General features: G+C 43.0%; 1 long non-coding RNA gene across 1 annotated transcript in view; it reads left to right on the top strand.

The window, feature by feature from the left end:
- Positions 1 to 12,062, top strand: part of LOC138741677 (uncharacterized) — a 222,028-nt gene that overhangs the window by 70,788 nt on the left and 139,178 nt on the right. Inside the window, exon 4 of the long non-coding RNA XR_011343658.1 lies at positions 10,073 to 10,164. This is a non-coding gene — a long non-coding RNA (uncharacterized lncRNA). The remainder of the gene's footprint in view (positions 1 to 10,072; positions 10,165 to 12,062) is intronic.

Raw genomic sequence — 12,062 nt, 5'->3', positions numbered from 1 at the left:
AAAACAGAATGCTAGTGGATGATTGTTTCTCAGACTAGAGGCCTGTGATGAGTGATATACTTCTAGGGCCTGTGTTGGGACCACTGATGTTTGTTGTCTACGTCAATGATCTGGATGATAATGTAGTAAATTCGATCAGCAAGTTTGCTGATGACACAAAGATCGTAGGCATAGTGGACAGTGAGGAAGATTTTCAAAGCTTGCAGAGGGATCTGGACCAATTGGGAGACTGGGACAGTAAATGGATGAAGGAATTTAATGCAGACAAGTGTGAGGTATTGGATTTTGGAACAGCAAATCAAGGAAGGATGTACATTGTAAATGGTATGGCACTGAGGAGTGTGGAAAAGCAAAGAGACCTGGGGATACAGGTACATTGTTCCTTGAAGGTGGTGTCGCAGGTGAATGGGGGTTGTAAAGAAAGCTTTTGGCATCTTGGCCTTTATAAATCAAAGTATTGAGTCCAGGAGTTGGGATGTTGTGGTGAGACACTGGTGAGGCCAAATTTGGAATATTGTGTGCAATTCTGGTTGCCTAGCTACAGGAAGGATATCAATAAGATTGAAAAAGTCCTCACCTCCATTTTTAACAGAGATTTAGGCATGTTCTCCTGTGCACTTCATTTGCATTTGGCGCACAGATTTTTGCTCCTTTTGTGTGTTTAGAGGTCTTGCATATTTTTCTAAAAGAATATTCTATTTCCCTTCATTTTCATATTCTTCCTCTGGGTTGTAGCTTATTGTACTTCCTAAACATTGTCTACCATCATTTTCCATTTGTGAGCCCTGATGTTGACAGGTTCATCTACATGTTGTTTTGGTAACTACTCTACCCTAGCAATTGTGCTCAATATGAGGCACCTTGCACCCTTCTTCATTAAACCTATCTGCAGATCATTCTAATCCTTGTACAGTAAAACCCCCGTCATCTGGAGTTTAATCAACGGGTAGCCTCAAGCAACCAGCAAAAGAATCACGTAAAATAAATAAGTACAAAATATGGAAGTTAAAAATTGGCACGCCTTGCCGTTCGCCAATTACGCAATCTCAAGCAACCAGAAAATTCACTAATCTGACGTCTATCAATCCCTATCAGTGGCAGATACCCAGTGGTTTTACTGTATATTTATCGAGTTCTCCATAAAGGAATGTATGACACTTTAGATGCTTCCAGATCCCCAATCATTTTCTGGCTAATGAAGTTTTCCTTGGATTTTTTTTTGTTGGATTTACTAGTGACTATCTTAAAATTTGAACACTTTTCCAGCAGGTAACAGTGGACAGTGATTAGATGCACTGTAAGTCTCCTCACTTTTTTTTCCTCCGTCTATTTCAACGATGGGTCAATTGACCTATTTTCCTATGGAGATGATCTCCTGAGGGATGATGAATCAAACAGAAACCAAACAATGCTGTGAGCATTCAACAGGGTACAGAGCACCTACAAGAAGAGAATGTGGCAAGTCACAGGCCCTTCACCAAAATCACCTTCAATATCCCTGGCTATCCTGATAGATACAGAAATGCATCATATTAATTGTGTAGATTGCAGAAGAAACTTTGAGTTTTTGAATAATCTTTGAATAAACAGAAATTTCACTTTTCGACAAGAAGTCAATAATTGGAACTATGAAAGTGAAAATGAGTAGTCCAATCATTTTGTTGTCAGGCAGCATTGTGGATGAAAAATGGAGTTAAAGCTCAGGTCAATAATGCTGCCTTTCTGGGTATCTCCAGCAGTTTCTGCCCTTACTTCAGATTTCCAACAGTTTTTTTTCATTGATTTTCAAGATATATATTGTATTTTGTCCCTGTGTCCAAGAGGAGCTTCTTGTGGCTGTGAAAAGAGCTCGAGGTGCGAATGCTGGCAGTTGCACAATATTGCAGTTGGACGATGTTGACTTTTACGGAATTAATCAAGTATGAATCCACTGGGCGGCAGTAGAAGACCTTCAGTTCTTTGCGGGCTGAGTGAATGATCAGAACTGCACAGCTGAAACATGTTTGTCTCCAATCACCCACATGTCCCTAATTAATTCAGTCTATCAGTTTGGTTACACTGGAAATTATCTGTGTCAAAGAAATGAAATGAAAACACTATAGAATGAGACATTAAATAGAATTTAAAAGGGTAAATGCATCTGAAGTACATGAGTTCCATTGCAATGCTTAAGTGTCATTGACAAAAAAATGTAATTTTAGCTCACAGCTAGTCACTTTAAATATAGCTGGAAAATCTTCAACTTGAGGGTATGGTGACAAATTATGTGGTCAGCCATTTAGGACAAAGATGAGAAACATTTCTATCTCACCATGGCTATAAATCTGCTAATTTTCTATCCCAGAAGATCACGAATGAATGTCCTATTCATCAATGTTGAGGACAATAGATTTTTGAATATTTAAGGAAATCAAAGCATCTTGAGATCGGGTGGATCTGATGTACAGTATAAGCATTGTTTTATTGAAGGGTGCAAAGAATTTGAAAGGCCATATATTAATTTCTTGGATCAGTGATCTTATTGGAAATGATTGGTGATGACTGAGTGATGCCTATTCTATGAGTCTATCTGCTACAGTAGATTTCTGAGACAGTGATGTTAGAAAAATTACAGCTAATGTAAGATGCTAATTTTCTCCATCAAATAAAAAAAACTTTGATACGTCCAAGTGAATTGGCTGGTTTTGTTCACAAATCCACTGAAATATTTTGTAAATGAGTAGCAGTGTAATTGTTTGTAAAATATCTGGGGTTTTGTGGCATTGTAGTTGTGTTACTGGACTAGCAATTCAGAGACCCAGTGTAATGAGTGCCATCAACATTTGAAGAGGGGTAAACCACACCAGTGATCCTTCTGAGCACTTTTTGTCTTTGTTCAGCAGATTGCATCATTGGTTCTCCCATGATTGCCTTAATCTTCACTATATTAGATGGTTAATAGCTGGGAAAAAGCCCAAATATGATTCATATAGCCACATCACTCTCCTTCTGTCCAACGATGGAGAGTGCCAATATTAAAGGCATAATGAAAACAACACTATGCTCAAGATACAGAGTTTCATTTTTATATTTGTACTGGACTGTTCTGTTTGGAACTAATGCTAATTTGAAGTCTCACTTTAAAAAAAATGGAATTGATTTATCTCTCAAAGCGTGATTAAAACATGGCTTGTGCTGTTAGAGATGGTCCCACTTGTAGATAAATGCACCTAATGGTTTACCATACACAAAAAAATTGTGTCCTAAAGGTACAGGGGAGTTGGACAGGAGCAACACACTCGATGGTTTTCATGGAGGAGAAAGACTCTGCAGGGGAGAGGAATAAGGCGCCTATATATGGAAGTTCTCATTTGTGTTATAAATATTCAGAAGGAGGGTGTGGAGTAGGAAACCTATAGAAAGAGCTTGACATCTCTTGCAGTAGTGAGAATGCCCAGTCAATGCACAAACTAATGTTTTACCTTTAATACAACTGAATGCACTCGGAGACAAGTGAGGAGTACAAGTGCTTTTAATAGCTTACAATCAATAGCAGGTGAATCTGAGGTAAGGTGGGAAAACCGGGGGTTATATTGGGGTAGGTGAGGGTGGAGCCAAGGGAGGAGCTAGCCATCTGAAGAATACATAGAGGGTGAATTCCAGTTCACTGCCATTCACACCTTCCTTCAGAATTGAGCCTGTGTATGAAAAACAGAGAACATTCATTCAAAAAAAATCTTAATACTTTACAAATATTTACAAGTTAAGTCTGTCAGGGGGTCTGGTAATTCTGGTCGCGTGCTGCAGTAGTGGATCCTCTGTAGTACTGGGTCAGTGGGTCTTGAGGCCATCAGCTCAGGTCATGGGGTGAATTGGACCACTTCCTGAGCAGTGTACTCCAGGACCCTGAGTGGGGTACTTGGTACTTCCTGGCTCACTTGAGGCATCGGATCCTCAGTTCCGGCAGGTGCCAGGTTTCTGATGGAGAAGGTGTCCTCTATGTTGTCAGGGTATGCCAAGTAGTCATATGCTGGATTGGTGTGCAGCAGGTGCACCCTCTCGATCAGGGGGTCTGTCTTGCTCCTCCTCACATGCTTTCTTAGCAGGACTGCCCCTCGTGTTATTAGCCAAGTCGGGAGAGTAGTCCCAGATGTGGATTTCCTCTGGAACATAAACATAAGCTTGTGAGGAGTTGTGTTGGTCACCATGCAGAGGAGCGATCTCATGGAGTGGAGTGTCATGGGTAGGACTTCTTGCCAGCATGAGTCTGGAAGGCCTTTGGATCAGAGAGCCAATTTCATAGCCTTCCACATTGTTGTTCTCTTTTTCAACTTGTCCGTTCCCCTGGGGATTGTAGTTAGTTGTCCTGCTTGAGGCAATGCCCCTTATGAGCAGGTGCTGTCATAGCTCTTCACTCATAAATGATGAGCCCCGGCTGCCATGGATATACTGGGATACCCGAACAGGGTGTAAATAGAGTGCAAGGCCCTGATGACCATGGTGGTAGTCATTTCTGGGCAGGGGATGGCAAACAGAAAACATAAATACTCGTTGATAACATTGAGAATGTACACGTTTCCGTTGGTGGAAGGGAGTGAACCCTTGAAATCAACACTGAGTCGTTCGAAGGGACGGGATACCTCTTATCAGGTGCGCTTTGTCAGGGTAGTAGAAGCATGGCTTGCACTCCTGGCAGGACCTCGTCATTTCCCTGATGTCCTCAATGGAGTAGGGCTGGTTGCGTGCCTTGAATAAATGAGCCATGCGGTGATTCCTGCATGGCAAAGCTCATTGTGTAGTGACTGCAACTGGCCGATGTGTGCAGAAGCACAGCTTCCTCCTGACAGGGAATCTGGAGGTTCATTGAGAGTCCATCGCCTGTATGCTATGTTGTAATTATAGGTGGACAGTTTGATCCTCCACCTAGCAATCTTATCATTCTTTATTTTGTCCCTTTTTGCATTATTAAACATAAATTCCACTGATTGCTGAGCAGTGTACATTTTCTGCCGTCCGGGTAATGCCTCCAGTGCCTGATGGCCTCTACAATGGCTTGAGTCTCTTCATAGATGGGTTCCAAAGCTTGTGGCCTTGTAGTGTGTGGGAGAAAAAGGCAATTAGCCTGCCCTCCTGGTTAAGGGTAGCGACCAGAGCTACATCAGAGGCATCGCTTTCCACCTGGAAGGGTGTGTTCTTGTCCACTGTATGCATGGTGGCCTTTGCAACATAGCCCTGAACATAGTTGAAAGGCACCTGGAGTTTGGCTGACAATGGGAAAGAGGTGGTCTTTAAGAAGGGGCAGACCTTATCCACGTAGTGAGGGGACCTGGAGTTTGGCTGACAATGGGAAAGAGGTGGTCTTTAAGAAGGGGCAGACCTTATTCACGTAGTGAGGGACCCACTGGGCATAGTAGGTGAAGAAGCCCAGGCACCTCCTTAAGGCTTTTATGGCCTTCAAGATCAGGAGGTCTAACAGGGGGCACATTTGATCAGGATTAGGGGTAGTGATGCCATTTTCTACCACATAGCCCAGGATCGCCAGACATTTCATCTGGAACACGCACTTACTGGAGTTGTACATGAGATGCAGGGCCTTTGCCATGTGGAGAAACTCCTGAATGATGGGATCATCCAGAGAGTGTCCACAAATGGTAACGCTGTCAAGATAAGGGAAAGTGGCCTTCAACCAGTACTTGTGGACCATTTTGTCCATCTGTCTCTGGAAGACAGAGAGCCCATTGGTGATACCACAAAGGACCATCTGCAACTGATAAGCCATCTGTCTGCCTCAAATGCTGTGTAGGGGCTGTCCTCTGAATGGATCAGCAACTGATGGTATGCAGCTTTCAGGTCAAATAGACCTGATACTGGGCAATTTTGTTTACCATGTCCGAAATTCAAGGGAGGGGGCATGCGTTTAGGAATGTGAAACAATTAATTGTTTGACTATAGTCAATCACTAGCCTGGACTTCCCCTTTCACGACTACAACTTGGGCTCTCCATGGGCTGTTGCTAGGTTCAGTGATGTTTCTTTGACCAGCCACTGTGTCTCGGCTCTAATAAATTCCCGATTTCCCCCATACTGTATCACCTGCTCTTTGTAGCCATTGGTGTACGATCGGGAATCGGGCTTGGAAACAGTGGAGAGAGATCCATATTTAGGGTGGGGAGACCGCATGTGGTGTCCGGCTTTTGGGACTTTCTATTCTGCACTGTGATTGGGCCAGACTACTCCATGGTCACACTTTTAGGGTGACACAGTAAGTTCAGGCCCAGCAACATAGGAGCACACAAATCCTTCAGTACATACAATCAGAACTTATAAAATACCCCCCTTTTACAGTTAGATGTACTATACAATACCCCGGTTCGTCAGAGAGGGCGAATGCAAAGCTAGGGAAATATGATAGTCCATTGGGTACACTCTAAAGTTGTCCCGCAGAGCCATTGCAGAGTTTATAAAGCTCTCCGTGGAGCCAGTGTCTAGTAAGCAATCAGTCAAATGTCCATTTACCCTCGCCTCCATCGTCGAGTTATTCAATTGGTGAGGTATTGCCTGATCCAGGATGACTGATGCCAGTGCTCCGGAAACTCCATCACTACCCATGCTGATGTTGACTCTCTTCTCTTGGCTCACGGGGAGACAAGGTGGTGTCGACCACCAGATGCGGCAAGATGGCTGCCCTCCATCTTGATCTAATGATGGACTAGGTGGTGCTGACCTTTAGGTGTGGCAAGGTGGCTGCCATGGCTTCCTGCGATGCTTCACTTCTGGTGGTAGGACCCGCCTTGAGGCACAGTAAGATGCTGGTGGTGAATAGCACAGAGAGGGAGAGGCCGGTCCTTCGGGATTTGGGCACAGGTCAAGCGATGATTCGGGGGTTGCTCATGTGGTTGCCCTCTTTGGGTTCCCTTTAGCTTGGCAGACCTTCATCCAGAGCCCTTGCTTACTGCATTCTGCACACATGGTGTCCTTCACAGGTCATTGGGTGCGCGGGTGCTGTTCTTGTCTGCAGAAGTAGCATCCCTGGTCGTGTCTGACGGCAACGGTCAGCGCTAGGGGTGTGGGAGTCACAGTTGTCCCAATGACCTGGTCTTCCTGAGAGGGTGCCACTTTCTCCCGGAGGTTGTCAGCTCCCAGTTGGGCCTGCTCGAGCACTTTCGCCAGCTCCAGGGTGCTGGCCAAGTCTTTCTTCCCCAACTCCAGTAGTCGCTGCCTCGTGTACCTTGACCTCACTCCTGCCACGAGGGTGCCCTGGATTTGTTCCTCCTCTCACCTGAGCTGTGGCTGCTCCATAGTGGCACTTTCTGGTCACAGTTCACGAACGTAGTCGTCCAGGACTCACCTGGATGCTTCCGACGTTGAGAGAGTCGATAACTCACCAGCACATCATTCTGGGGCCTCATGTAATGGGCCTTTTAAACATTCTATGGGTAGCACAGTCTCTGTACCCTTTGGTGTTGCTTGAGAGAGAGAAGTGCCGATCTCCAGAGACCATCCGATTTGAAGACTTGTGTGGCCATCAGGTAGAACTGGAAGCACTCCAACCAGTAGGCCAATTCCTCTGGGGCCTCGGGGCAGAGTCAACCTGGAGCATGCCTGGCTTCAACAGGGCTTCTATCCCGTTTCAAAGTTGAGCTTAAAATTGTAACATGACTGAATGCACTCAGACAAGTGAGTAGCAAAAATACACTTTTACTAGCTTACAATCAATGGCCAGTAGACACAAAAGTCCTCAGGTGAATCTGAGGTTAGGTGGGAAAACCAAGGTTTATATTGGTGTAGATGAGGGAGGAGCCATACGTCTGAACAATACATAGACAGTGAATTCCAGAGTGAGAGGCAGACCACTTTAGAGTAAGTTATTGTAGCAATCGGATTATTAATTTGTTATAGTTTGTGTGACCTGTAAAGTAGCATGTGAGGAATCATTAACTGTCATTTTGGTTCCCCCATCCGATTAACGGACTCTGTTGGTAACTACTGGAATAGGGTGCTGGTAACTTAATTTGCTGTGGATACAATGGAAGCTCATTATCAATGGGCCACATTTTATCCTTGCATCTCTACTCCGTTGCCTCCAGTATTGGAATCCTGCCAGCTTTCTCAATGCTGAGACCTCCATTAAGTGAAATTTCAGAAGGGAAGCAGGGGAGATCTCTCACTTATGCACTCTGTGAACTATTGGAATGTGTTCAAGAATCCAACAGAGAACTTCTAAATTTCCCATTTTCAGCGGAATCCCTTAGAATAGGAAGAAAAACCAAGGAACATGTGAAATGTGCTCTTGGTTACACTGATACATTTCCATGATGGATGTATGTATCTTTGAGCTTCAAATTGTGGAGCAAAGGCTAGAAATGAGAACTTTGTAATTGGTGAGGTTAGTAGATGTGTGAAGAAAGTTGGGAAAAAGTCATACTTGTTGATCACAACAAGAAGTGTTTGCCGCTGTTTCCTACTACAGAGTTCCATTAACCTGGAAATGATCACTTGTGTGTTCTACTCCGGGTAAAATTGCAGGAGAAATACCTTTTTAAAAAAAAAAAAAAAAATAAAAATAGAAGTTGATCCAATTTTCATGGCTTTTGATCTTTCCGATTTCTTTCCAGCTGGATTAATGCTATAGTTAAAGATGGAATATCTTGGATTCAATTTCTGGAAGAGATGTGCCACTTTACATTTGGCTTTACAGATTACCAGGAATTCATTTTGATGCATTTTGTAATGAAGATCCAAATTCTCTGTGGGACAATTTTAAATTTTTTTTTGGTTCTTTGAAGAGATGTCTTTACTATGCTGAAGAATAATATTGCTGATTTCTTGTAAACCATTTGGTTTATGTGTTTTGTATTAACTGGAAATAAATGGAAAATTACATTTAAAATCCTCTTTATGAATTGAATCATTCCACTGTTTCTTGAAACCCAGACTGTTAAAGGGCCAATGTTTGCATGGATACAGATGTTAAAAGCCAGAGGTCTACATTCCAGTGATCACTGGGGAATCAGAGGTGGAGAGGGTGAGCAAATTTAAGTTCTTGGGAGTCGCTATCTCAGAGGATCTTTCCTGGAGCAAACTCACTATTGGAATCATGAAGAAAGCATGTCAACATCTCTACTTCCTCAGGAGTTTGTTGAAGTTTGGTATGACTCCAGAAACCCTGCCAAATTTCTGAAGATATGTGGAGGAAAGTGCTGACCAGCTGCATCATGGTCTGGTATGGGGGCACCAATACCCTGGAGTGTAAAGCCCAGCAAAATGTAGTGGACATAGCCCAGGACATCACAGCAAAACCCTCCCCTCTATCAAGAACATTTACAGGGAATGCTGCCATCGGAGAGCAGCTGCAATCAGTAAGGATCCACACCAACCAGCACACACTCTGTTCTCACTGCTGCCATCAGGAAGGAGGTATAGGTCCCACAAGACTCATACCACCAGGTTCAAGAACAGCTGCTACCATCCACCATCAGATTCCTCAACAACAAACTCAATCAGGGACTCATTTAAAGACTCTTACTTTTGCACTTTACTGATTTAAAAAAAAAATTGTATTGCACAGTTTCTTTACATTTGTTATCTATTTACAGTTCTTTATTTGTTTACATGTATACGTTGTGCACAGATTTTTTTGCATGACCAATAAGTGGTAATTCTGGTCCTCCCTCAGGAAGAAAGGAATCTCCGGGTGTATGTGATTTCATGAATGTACTCTGTCAATAAATTTGATATCTGATAAGGGGAGGTAAATTGGGAAACTATACTCTGGTGTCCTCCAGGAATTAGAGGCAAGAACTGTAGATGCTGGAATCTTGAGCAATTAAATAGATACTGGAGGGGTTCAACAAGCTTCATGGAGAGAAATATGCATTCACTGTTTTGGGTTTGGACACTTTTTCAGTCCCTTAGGGATCGTAATTGGGAACATTGTTCTTTTTGATGCACAGAAAAACATGACATTCTAAAGCTTCAAATTAATGTCGAAAAGACATTAAATATTGAGAAGGTAACAGATGAGCATCAACAAATTTATAAAATCGCCAAATACACTGGAGATGAAATTTTCTGAAATGATTTTTTTTTGGCAGGAAGAATGAGAAAACACCATGCAAATTTTGCAATTGTCAAGATGGTGCAAGAGCAGAAATAATTAAGATATCGTATCAACTTCAAGTTTTTGGTATGTACAAATTGAGAAAGTTGTAAAGCAAAGTTGTAGCAACAGTGCAAAAACAAGATAAGGTGATCTTCACAATGGTGGGTCAATTTTGCTTTAGACTGCAGATCTGTCTCAGCCCAATAATGAGAGAGATTTGCTGTTAACTATAATTACAGACCCCACCTTTTGTTGTATTTTGTACTTGGCTAATAACTGGCAGAGGCCATCCAGAGTCTTTATTTCAGTTCAACGTTTTGTAATTTTGCTGAGCTTTCCACCAATACTTTAATGGTAAAATATGGTTGCAGTGTCCAATCTTGCTGTCCAGACAAAGAAATAATTTTGTGTTGCCCCTTTTGTTCTGTTATCCAGGAAAATGCTTGTCCTATTTTGCCTGTGGTAGATTTTCTCTTCTAGTTTCTTGATATCGCTATAATGAACTCCGAAATGTGGTTCTTGATTCCTCACAGAGCCATGATATGAATTGGAAAGTACTCCTCTGCATTTCCAATCTAGCACGCCCCTGGCCTACAGCAGCACTTCGCCAATTCGACGCAATTATAGTCACCCTTTTCAAAAAGGAATCCTCTGGAAGATGACTAGTTTTACCAGACCACCCACATGGCTGGCTGCCTTTATTCAATCTAAAGCTGATAAACTGTGACCTGCTACTTGTTAAGATCCTTGTTGGCAGTCTCCATCCATGTATTAGTTTGAGAACTCCACCTGGGAACGAAATCTGCTCACATCAGTCACATTCCAGATCAGTCTGTTTTATTTTTATTTGTTTTATTTATTTTCTCAATACTTTGAAAATTGGAGCTGGATATTTGGGTTGAGATGGGGACGCATCATAAGGAGTAGGGTAAATCATCAATCCCGCTTCCAGGTGAGATACAACAGTAGTTGTAGATTGATTTCCTCCTGTTCTGTCTACTGAGTATTCCTAGATCATGCGTAGCGAAGGGAGCACTTCAGAAGTGCGGACAGAAGGGGCATGGCCTTCTCCCACCTGGGCAACACTTATTAAATATGTTCAGCATGTGCTAGTAACTTGTATTTAATGTGCCCCATTAAATACAGTCACATTTAAATTCCTGCATGTTATGGTGTTACTGAGTACAGCAGAAAGGTGCAGAGTATATATTTTTTTCTGCATGGTCTTGTTTTAAATATGCACTGCACTCAAATTAGATAATTATTTTTGCCATGCCAAAAACTCTTATGGCTACCCTGAATAAGATGGCCAGCTTGGCCCAAACTATAATTGAAGCTGCTCGCTACAGCTGTGTGAATGCAGATGGAGTAAACACAAAAGTCTGCAAAGGTTGTTGTAGTTATAAGATCGGAATGATGGAGGAATTCAACATGGTTCCCAGCTTCCATAGGAGGTAAAGGTATGTAACTGGTATTTTGGCCCTGAGCCCTTCTTCAAATATGAGTTTAAAAAGCACCTGATTTATAAGGATGGGGAGAAAGGAAGACTAGGCAGGGGTGGGGGTATTGGATAAGGATGGGACGCAGGAGAGAGGACTGGTGAGAACTGACTGGAGGAGGGGGTGGATTGTTTTTGGCTCTATGATAACAGAACTGGGGAAAGGAGACAGAAGGAAAGGGGGAGAGATGAGGCCTTTTCATAGTCGGCTGGAGGTGCTTTAAAGGTATTTGTTACCTTTTCAAGAAAGCCCAAAAAAGCCTTCTCCGATGTCCCCTTTCAGCCTGGAGGCGGCTGGGGCATTGATGCGGCTTTCAGCAGGCAGGCTACTGATGTCATGACGTCATATATACGTGCCAAGCAATGGCTGACTTTGTTACCCATAAATCCCCTCACAGCTGGAACCGTTCTGCATTTCCCAGAATGGTTCCAGCTGCATGCAAGATTATGGGTAGGGTAGATGGCCACCGTTCTGCCATGTATT

The sequence above is a fragment of the Narcine bancroftii genome, chromosome 8, assembly GCF_036971445.1.
Source record: "Narcine bancroftii isolate sNarBan1 chromosome 8, sNarBan1.hap1, whole genome shotgun sequence".
NCBI classification, from domain to species: Eukaryota; Metazoa; Chordata; class Chondrichthyes; order Torpediniformes; family Narcinidae; genus Narcine; species Narcine bancroftii.
The sequence above is the reverse complement of the archived record's forward strand: the minus strand, read 5'-3'. Positions and strand labels throughout refer to the sequence as shown.